Genomic DNA, 10,982 nt, shown 5'->3' with positions numbered 1-10,982 from the left:
AGGAATGTCTGACTGTGTGTCTAACCCTAAGCTACAATCTTTCCTGAGCAAAACTGCTTGAATTGTTCTCAACAGGAGGCATGTTTTGTTTGGGGTTTTGTTGTTTGACTACTATCTTGTTTGTGTTTTAAAAAATATTTTTCCTTAATTTCCATTGAAATACCAGGCATGGAAAATAATTGTTGACGTGGTTTTAAAACCTTGTGACTTGTTTCTTGAATTTATTTTTCTTGGTAAAATATAAAGGAACTGTCTGGCCACTGGAAAGTTTGAAATAAATATAATATTTACAAAATACCTTCTGAAAAAATTTTGATGACGTTTCACCAGACCCATTCCAGTTTATCCTTGGCTCTTAAGTGGAATTCCTGGTTGACCTCATGACACAATTTTCTGTGCCACCATTCCCTATTTGTCGACATAATAGGAGTTCTAGTCTCCAAATAAGTGATTCTTCATCAGAAAAGTGACAGTTCATCAGATTGAAGGTTTCTGCAGAAATATATCAGCTTTGAATAATTACAGCATTTGTGGGAAATATTTCTCCAGTTCAAGATGGAGATTCCAGTGAAAAAAACAAACAAAAACCACTCAATCAACTTTATCACAATAGTGATAATAAAAACCCCCAAAACAGGTTATTTCAGAGGATAGTAAGGCTTTCTTTTTCACGAGCTCTCTGGCAGAAATATGATGCCAAGATTTGACCAGGCTTGCAAAGGTGGATTTTCATTGAAAGCGCACCAACACCACCCACCAGCCGTGCCCAAAACATCCAATATGTAAATGAAAATCATTAGGCATGGACTGCAAGCAGGCTGACTCCCCCTTCCGTGGGTGCAGTCCAAGGCATGTCCCACACTGCTGCACAAAGCTGGCAGCAGCACAGAGAGCTCCATCCACCCCACTGCCCATCAGCCATCTGTGCCCACAGGTGGGGACGGGAAGAAAGGCAGGCTCCACCCTGTTCCCAAAGGATGGGTTCAACCTTTTCCCCCAAGTGAAAAGAGCTCAGCCAGGCTCACAGTCTTCAATTCATAAGTGTTCATCTATGAAATCGGATTCCCACCCCTCTCCACTAAGAATCTGCTATTTCAACGAAGCACAAGATGTCAGGATTTTTGCCAACATGAGCACAGCTGTCAAAATCTCATCCTTGGAAAGAATCCCAGATAGACACATGTTTTACCCCAGCCAAAATGGTCAAACTTTGCAGAGAAACATTCAGAGAGGAAAAAGGTTCCATATTGTCACTGCGATAGCTTGGGATTGCTCACAGCCAGACAACTGGGATGTTGTGTTTTAATAGCTGAACCATTAAAAGCAACAGGCATCTTGCTATTGACAGCAATAAGAACAGATTCAGTGCCTTTGGCACAAGATTATCAAAAGCAGCATTGCAGGAAAGGAAATAAGCTTGTTTGAATTTGGGAGACAACAAATAAAGGGGAAAATATGCTTGCAATTTTCTATTTCTCTAGCATGTTTTTCTAAATAACTTCAGTACTTTTGTCTGGTGTTTCCAAAAGAAGTCTGAGCACTGCTGGGTTTATGTTGTCCTTGGACTCATGGCCTTTCAAGCCCACCTGGAAATCCAAGCCTAAGAGACTTGGCTGGAATGTTTTCTGTCCAGCCTGAACAGAGCAAGATTCCCAACCCCCTGAGCAGGGGAACATCAACCTATTTCTTCTGATGTGAGATGTGAGGAGAACAAACGACTTTGCCCAGCTCATGGGTAGGGGCACTGGCCAAGCTAGCAGGGGCCCAGCAATGCCCTGATTCTTCCTGCAGACGGGACCTGCACGTGTTGCTTTCCTTAGCATGGCCCAAGCCGTGTGCAAGCAGCCCACAGGCAAGAGGTGAATTCCTACAGCTGAAAGGGTGGGGAGGTGCCATCAGGAACAGCAACCATTATCCTCTTTACTGGAAAACGTGTATCTGAATGGCCAAATTTACTAGCTGTTCAAGAATTTTATGAGATTTATGAGGCTCAAGAAAAAATTTACTAGAAAGACATAAAACTTCAGTGGTTTGAAATGGAAATGTTTGAAAAGGACTTGGGATCAGCTGGTTTCAATTGCATGCCTGTCAGAAACAGGGAGGGCTTCACTTCAGGGCTGAGGACCTCAAATCTCTCCCGACCTGACCCCTCCCAAGACAGCTGGAGATTAAAGCTGACTGGAGAGCCAATGCTCCATCATTGGAAGGAGCTGTGGTACCCCAGATAAAAGAAAGACACAGATAATGGAAATGATGAGGAGCACATGGCAGAGACACTCAAGTCTTCTTGTGCAAACCAGCCCAGTCCTGCAGGGTCAGTCCTGAGCTCAAGCTAATGGTACCTGGCGAGTCTAAACTGCTTCCTGATCCTGCTCCACCCCACCTCGGTGCTCCTCATCCTTGGAAAGCTAAACCTGAGCCATCTTTCTTCATTCACACCCTGCTGGGAGCAGCACAGCCTGATCTCCTACCATGCAGAGCTCCAGGGACCATGGCCAGGGACACCAGCATGGCTTGGCACTTTATCCCTAGCACTCTCGTTCCCAGGGAAACCCCTCCTGGTTCTGACAGAGCACCTTGTACCATACAGCCTCTGCCTTCACGAGGCAATCCCAAACTCTAAACTCCCTTAAGGAACCTTATCTCCACACTGAATTTGACCCAGTGCAAAACAGAAACTGAATTCCCCTCCAAGCATAACAGACAGGACAACAAAACATTTGGAAAACGTTGGGTTTACCATATCAGAAGCCCGAAACCACGTTACACACATCGCTTAATGAGGGTAATAAGCTTTAACTTAACAGTCTCTGAACTGTGCTCATCATCCATTTAGAGCAATCCTCTCTCCAGTGCCCTGTAGGGCACACTGGGATCGGTTGGCCAACATTTCACACCTTTGCATTTGCCAGCATTTGTTTCTGGCTCCAAAACAAACACAAAACACGCTGAAGATTTCCAAAGGGTATCCAGGGGGGGCAGAGAGTCAGTGCAGATGCTGCTGATGAGCTTATTGCACCCCCCCCCTCATCTTGTAGGATGCTTAATTACAACGGGCTTCTGTGGGATTCGCACCTAACAGCTCACAACTGTTCTGCTGAAAGGTGCATGGGGTTCCTTCTGCCTCTCTCCTCCCCCTGATTTACCAGAGAATATTTCCCTTCCTGCTTCCTCTTGCTTTATCTGACGTCCCACAGACCAGGCGTGCAGCTGCCTGGCTCCCCTGGCTGGCAGATACTCACTGGAAATGGCCAGGCAGTTCCCAGTTCATGATCCTCATCACTGGGACTGCCTCCAGTCCTGTGTAATTCAACATACCAAATGCTATATTCTAATGCATAGTTCTTTTCTGCAAAACCCAGAGACCACAAGGACAGTACTGCTGTTGGTAAAGGATTTCCCCAGCAGATCAGCTCACCTGCCTGAGCTCCTGCCTCCCAACAGGCTCATGCTCAGCAGTGACACATCACAAAATGCACCCATCTGTACTCAGTGTTGCTGTCAGACGAGGCAGAGTTACACATAATTCTGCTCAGGCTCATTTCTGTCTCGAAAAGTGATTTTTGGCTCATTTTCTCTAGCTTGCAAATTACTTAGAGTGCTTACTTCTGTACTGGTGTTTAGAAAATCTTCTTGCTCCAATTCAGACATCCAACTTCACAGCTTGTCCTGATAGCATCTCCCAGGAGGAAAGTCTGCAAATTCACCTTGCTCTGTAAAAAAACAAATTTACCTTTTAGAATGAGCATCAGCTTTATCTTTGTATGATCTCTTACCAAACAAGCATGGTTATGAGCCTTTTCTAGCCCTGAAACCAATTTACTCAGGTAGTTTCACTGGGCAATTAGGTTTTGAAACACACAAACAAACTTCACAGTCTACTTACAGCAGTATTTAGGAGCATCTCACAGGCTGAGCCAATGCTTTTTTCATCAAGATTTCTGTAGAACTGGGCAAACATATCTCCTCAAAAACATATTGCTTCAAAATCTGTAAGATTGGACAAGGAAATGCAGATTTGTGCCTAGCTCAGAATACAGTGCGTTATGTTTTCTACCATCAGCAGCATCAATGCAAGCTATTATCTGGAAGGAAAGTCAACTCTGGCTCTTACCTCCAGCTCAATGCAGGACATGAAGCATTTGCTGTTCACTGTCCAGAGCTGTAGCTCAGTGCGCATCAGGCTGTTGTTGGGGTCCTGCTGTAGTTTCTCCAAAAAGGTAAATGACTTAGGGGTGCTTGCCAAGGAATTCTCTCCCCCCAGGACTCCCATTCCCTTTTCCCTGTGATTTCAAAAGGAAAGTTTGCTGTTACTAACACAGTATTACAATGGCTAATGCATCTGCAATGCACTGAACTGTGAACTGCTTCTCATCACACAAATCCCAAAATCAATCAAGGTTCACTGCCTTATGTCCATAAGTGGCCATCCCATGGTCAGAGAAGGTTATTCCCAACTTTTTTTTCATTTCCTCAGTAATATGAAAACAGGTTTTAATTTTCTTTCCTCTCCACATTTCACTATATTCATATTTCTTAGATAAACTCTTTACATGAACATATTTCAGCCAGCAGGTTGCTTTCAAACTCTCCACATTGATTATTGACTGAAGCACCAGACGTGATCCGTGACAGGTCCTGCACAACTGCTCACCTGAAACATGCAGAGCTGCTCCTGTCCTGGCTTACAAGAGCAGTAGCTACACTTGAAAGGAGGGTTTCAATAATGCACAGGCAGCTACTGACTAGAGCAAATTAATTTATCTTCTTTTCCGTGAATTTCCATAAAAAGTAAACTAATGCTGATATGAATGAAGTGAGAAAGGGATGTGACTATAGAAGTTTTTGTCCTTAATCTCATTAATATTTCCCAGTGAAAACACTCACACTATTTTCATGGTGGTACTATCCAGCCTAACAAAAGAGTGCAATGTGAATTTCTGGTTTTTACTCAAATATGCTTTTATTTATATTGCTTCAACATTAAAAAATTAGAGTGCATTATAAAGCATGTATGCATATTTAGGCTTACCCAACTATAAACTATCAATAACTTCTTTATTTTTCAAATACTGCATTCATGAACAGTGATGTATTCAGCTCCATGAAAGACATTGCACTTCACATTTTTAAAAAGTTAATGCACTTCTATAATCAAATTTAGCCCTTTTTAACTGTTCTGTATTTACCTGTGTATTTTTCAGAGCATTAACTACATGCCCATACTTTAAGCAATTGGTTAATGAGCAATGTTGTTAGGAAGGAATTGCAATTTTCCATAAACATGAGAAATTATGAATACCACAATAAGAAATAAAAAGAGACAGACCAACTTTGAGCCCTTTCTTAGTATTTGGTAACACACAGTGTTGTTAACATTTTCTCCAGTATTATTCTTTCTCCCTTTATCTCCATCTCAGAAGGATTTGCAGCTCGGGTCACTGTAATATATCGCACTCTAACACGTTGTGCCTGAAATTTCCAGTAAGGCACACAGCTCCTCTTGGCTTTCCACAGGCATCAACTACTAAGTCTTTCAGGCCTGTCTTTAAATCTCAGCCTTTAATACTGCAGGATATCACAGCACAGATATAGATTTACTACTGTAGGTCCCTTTAACCAACCGAAAATAAAGCATGACAATATGGCATTGCCACTTTGGGGGATAGGCTGCTACAAAGGAGATCTATGAGCCCTTGAAATTGATTGTTTGAAGAACAGTGGGACATACACAGAGGGAGAAAAAATAAGAGGGGAAGAGAAAGAGGGACTGATTTGTAGATGTAGACAGATCCCTCTTCAGATATCATTCAGGGGATATCTGGTTTTACTGGTCAGATATAGTTTGTCTAATCTGACTTCAAAATCATTGTTCACCCCTTAAAATACCTTGGTTGTATGAGACAAGATATGAGTCTTTAAGAGGCTGGCAGGGTGAAGAGAGGAAGAGAAGGAGGGAGACAGAAAGTCAACAGATCAATAAAAGCACTTTAGGATAATGGCTCTACCTTGAGCAGACCAGGTCTGGATTCCAGGCCAGCCCCAGCACTGCCAGGAAATGTGGGTTTGCTTGGGTGAAATGTTGAATTCACAGCATTGTGGCAGAAGGTGAGGTTCTGGTTCTGCCCCATCCTGTTCCAGGGGTGCATTCCCCTTCCTGCTCACCCTTGATCTCATGTGGCGTCCTGAGCGTGGTCAGCAAGAGCAGAATCAGGGAGCCTGTGGGTTTGCAGCTTTTTGGAAAGAAAGACAGTAAATGAAAGCATTAGGCCAGAGTGCAGTGAAAAGGTGGGGCACAGAGGTGTAGGAACGTTGTTTCCCCTTTCCCACCTCTTGGGATTTTTCTCGGGAGCAGTTACACGGAGACAACAAACAGCCTGAGCTGCATCAGAGATGATGTTCCAGGAGTCAGCTCCAATATACTGCATCTGGGCACCACCTCCAAGAGACTTCCCAACTCAATGGAATTTTATTACAGTAAGGGCCCCATCTACTGCCAAAAATTTGCAGTGAATCAAACCACATATTAAAATATCTTTTCCTTCATTGAAAGACTTTGATTAAATAACTCCCAACCATTCCACTGCACTTTCCATCTCTCACTGTCATCCCCACAAATGAAAGATCATCCATGAGCAGCAGCCAGCTTCACCACATCCGAGCGCACTCATGATGCAAAAGTCAGAAAAGGCTGCCCATGGACCAGGAAAAACAAAAAGTCCTGCAAATCTTATCTTCTTACTGTTCAACCTGAACTTAAAAACCTTCCATACAGCACAAAGATTTGGCTTGCTCAGGAGTTTGTAACAACACGTGAAACCTGTAATCTTATGACTGTGGCACGGAATAAAGTGTTGGAAGCAGAAGAACTGAGACCTGAGTAGAAGACAAAATACTTAATTCAAATGGAACAGAATATTTATACTAACAGAGGTGGTGAAGTGTGGGGGGGCAGGTCATGCTCAAGGTTTAATTTACACAGTTTAAGCTACTCTTGGGCTGGTGGAGTATTTTAGGAGCTATCAATATTTTTCAGGGGAACTTTTTCCCCCATTAGCACAATAAAAATAGTCACACAAGTGGACAGCCCTATAGGCTGATACCTAGAATTTCTGCTAGGTGCCAGCACTTTTGTAGGAAGGACCTTAATTCACTGCAAGGTGCAAGAGCCTGGCAGGAAGCGTGTGGTGATTTCCTGCTGCAGAATTGCCCATGCAGCCGCCCCCACACTGCCCTCCCTAAAAGAAAGCAGCAGCTCTGTTTCTCAAGACCATGTAAGGGGAGCACAACAAAATGAAGAGAAACTGTAATAAGACAAACATCAAAGATTGTTTCTCTTTAATTACCCTTTCTCAGTATCTTTGCTCATCAGCTGGAACTCCCTGTTGCTTTTTTAAAGTAAACAAAACAGTGAGGGTTTTAATACTGACCCACCTCACTTCTTTGGTCTGACTAATTGCTAAAACTGGCCATAAATTGTCCATTTTGTGTCACTCTGAATAGCCTCATTTATTCTGGACAGCACACATCTGTTTTTGTGTGCACACACGCACACGTGCACGCTTACACAAACACACCCCTCTGTCCCGCGGCAGGGCTGCCCGGGGCTGGGGACGGCCAGTGTACAATTTCAGCCCCATATTGAGTTTTGGCTGGTGTTGAGGTCCCTGAGGCTGAAGAGAAATAAAGCTCTCAGAAGGGAAATGGCATGTAAACATGGCTCTTACGTTCCTCTGCATGGAAAACGTTCCCTTCAGACAAGGCTGGCGAAGGAATCCCATGAGGAAGGTTGGGAGCAAGCTGCTTGGAACAAGGTGGAGGGAAATTGTACAGAATGCATCTGTGCTTTCTCCTCTCAGAGCAAACAGAGCCAGATTCCCACCAGCCTCGACAGCAAGCAAGAGGAGAGCACAGCCAGCCCGGGGAATGAAAGGTTCTGAGCCAGGCAGTGGCTGTTCAGACCCTTGGTTCATGTTTCTGACATGAAAAAATCTCACTTTGTACATATGTCAACATACCGTAAGACTTAATGAAGAAAAGTTCTAACTAGCCAATCTAGCTTCTTTTTTTCCCCCTCTCATAAAACTGAGTAACATGTAAGTAATACTTTCATCATGGTTACTCCAACTGCTTTAGATGTCAATAAATAGGCTATTTCATTTTAATCAGTCCTTTCTCTCATATGCACAGGTCCCAACTTGTAGCTCACTTAACACCTAAGGTATTTTTTTTTAAATCAAACTCCATTATTTTTCATCAACACATTGATGACAGACATGGAGGAGGGGGAGGAATTCCTCTCTGTGTGTAACACACACATTTCTGATGAACAGCAAAGTGATGGCCTTGGCTCCTGGGCTCAGTGTAATCCTGAGAAGCCTAAGCCCTTTTCTGGGGCAGTGGTGTCTGCCCAGGGCAATTCAGAGCCTTTTCCCCACCTCCACCTTCTCCTCTTCTTCAGTGCTCCTGCAGGAGGCAGAGCAAATGGCTCAGAAAACAAGAAGGGATCTACATGCAAGTGCAAAAAATTCATTGGGAAAGTGTTCAGACATCTTCACACAACCATCCATTAACACCAAAAGGAGAATTTCTCAAGAATTCTGACAGCACAAAACATTTGAGAGGTTTTACGGGGTTTTGTCTTTAGTTTTCAAGAGGATTTTTTTTCTTTATTCCTAGTGGGAAAGCTTGTGCCTTTAATTCTATAACTATAAACTAAATAATATATCAGGGGGTTTTTTTTCTGTCAGGCATGGCAATGGTGCTGAATGTATGCAAAGTTTCCACTAAAGGTTTTTGTAACTTAATTTTCCTCCAGAGATTAGAGGAAGCCAGATATTCTGTTTCTTGCTGGAACTTGGCTGGTAGCCATGCTGCGCTCCCTTTCCTTGTCATCCATCCCCAGCCCCCGGCACTGTTAATCAGATGGCTGTATCTTCCCTATATTTCTCCTGTCAAGCTATTAAGGGGATATGGAAGACAGAAAGAGGAGAATCAGCTGAGATATAAACCAGTCCAGGTCCCAGAGTGCCTCTCCCCCTTCTCAAGGTTGAGCTTGCTGTGTTACTGCACACCCTCCTGTCAGAGTGAAGGAGAAGTGTGCTTTCCTGCCCCCGGAGAAAATGGCTGAAGTTTGTTTCCCAAATGAAGAGGGACTGCAGAAATTCCTCTGCACAGAGCCATCATAGCCCTGTAAAAACACAAAACTGTGGCACAGAGAGGGAACAAAATGACAGAGGCTAGAGGCTGAGGATGTTCCCCTTTGGCCATGCCATGCCCCTGCCCGCTTGGGGGAAGAGCAGCCTTGACTGAGGCTTTATGGATGTGATAGCAGAGAGTTATCACAGCTCCCTGGGTTTTGGCAGCTTCCTCAGCTAGGGAATTCCTGGCACGTGCTCAGCGGTGAGTGGAGGTGGTTGGCTGGAGAAAAAGCTTTGTAAGGTTCACAAAGAACCCCCAGATCCAAGTCAGATTTAGGGCTGAAAACGCTGATTTTATCGCGTTGCTCCTCCCTCCTCTGCCTTTGAAGCAGAGCAAAAATGCTCAGTCCAGCACACCCCATCTCTGTGGAGAGCTTTGCCTCCCACTGAAATGATCCATGGGGACCCCCTATCTTCCCTGGTAGACAAAATGAACTCCCCACTCTGGATATCTTAGGACTTTGAAAATAGTTGGATCCCAGCATTTTTGGCTGGGTCTACCTCCCATCCTTGTGCATATCAATAATGAGAAAAAACCCCTAACATGGCTCCCACACGTCAGGAACAACAACTGTTGCATGATTTTGGCCTAGGCTCTTTCTTTGTAACCAACCAGGTAAAAAATAGTCAGGAATACCATGAAAATACTCTATTTTTCTAGTAATTTGAGAGGATGTGACTGCATCAGAGACCAGGCCTTGTACTCCAGCAACACATTGCACAGAGATTGATTTTATTTCAGGCAAGTCCACTTTGCTGTCCAGTTCTCTGATTTTAAGAATTACTTAGGTTTTTAAGAGACACTCAGTGAGGTGGAGGCTCACCTGAACTGTTTTGGAAAATGCAATTTAGATGTAAAATAAGATTTACTTGGCTAATCCCCAAGTTCCTTTGAAAACAGAATGTTCATGTCTAGATAAACATCTCTGGATAAGCATGATGGCACAATGGGTCACTGGACATACTTTTTTCTAAATCTGTGTTTAACAAAGAGGAAAATCACATTGACTTACCAATTGCCAAGTTTCTTATTCAGGCAAAACATTTACTCATTTCACAAAGACTCTCAGATTAAGAAATGAGATGACAACTTCTGAGTGCACGTGTTTACTCTAGCCATCCTCTTGCTGGCTATGTTTGAGCTCATTTCTTGGTTTTGGACATACTAAGAAAATCAGTCCCTTCTCTTTGGATTTTTTGTTTTGTATCTAGAAAGTGAAAACACAGACATTTCTATAAGCAACAGGGCTAGAGAATATTTAACAGATATGCAGCTTGTGTTTCTAGATAAATGTTTGCAAGAAGTCCACACAAAAGGAGATGAGAAGGAGCACAGGGTGTGTGTGCTTGAAACAGCAGCACACCTCCACACCAGACATGTGAGGAGGAAAGGTGGCACTGAGTTCTTTTCACATGCTTCTACATTCCAGAGCAGCTCAGCTTTCCTGTTCAAACTCACCTGCTTGAACATCCTCCCCAGCCAGGCTGCCCTTGCTGCAACCTTTTGTCTTTCACTCGCCTTTCCTTCCTTTATCTCTGTTCTATAACCATTATCTCCATCAGCATAACTCCTTAAGTTACACCTAGACATCATTTGGCCAATGAATGCATTTCACACAACATTAGTTATATTGTACTGTGGATAATTTTTGTGATATTGCTGTGCCTCTCCTTGGTACGTTGTTACAGTTTAATTTGTACATATTCTGCTGCTGATGTAGCGTCAACTCAGCTGTAACCAGAGAGAGCATGATGGGTTTGTATTATTGCAACAAATTTTCC

The 10,982-nt window shown here is 43.4% G+C and overlaps 1 long non-coding RNA gene across 8 annotated transcripts in view; it reads right to left on the bottom strand.

Moving 5' to 3' along the window:
- The window catches only part of LOC108446335, a 129,580-nt gene that overhangs the window by 109,905 nt on the left and 8,693 nt on the right, over positions 1-10,982 (bottom strand). For all 8 annotated transcript variants that reach the window (XR_001861502.1, XR_001861499.1, XR_001861500.1 and 5 more), the window contains exons 6-10: positions 10,214-10,408; positions 6,009-6,233; positions 4,115-4,283; positions 3,887-3,990; positions 3,607-3,713 (exon numbers count right to left, since the gene is read on the bottom strand). This is a non-coding gene — a long non-coding RNA (uncharacterized LOC108446335). The remainder of the gene's footprint in view (positions 1-3,606; positions 3,714-3,886; positions 3,991-4,114; positions 4,284-6,008; positions 6,234-10,213; positions 10,409-10,982) is intronic.

This window comes from Corvus brachyrhynchos, unplaced genomic scaffold (assembly GCF_000691975.1).
Source record: "Corvus brachyrhynchos isolate BGI_N302 unplaced genomic scaffold, ASM69197v1 scaffold10, whole genome shotgun sequence".
NCBI lineage: Eukaryota > Metazoa > Chordata > Aves > Passeriformes > Corvidae > Corvus > Corvus brachyrhynchos.
This window is presented reverse-complemented; position numbering and strand designations above follow the sequence as displayed.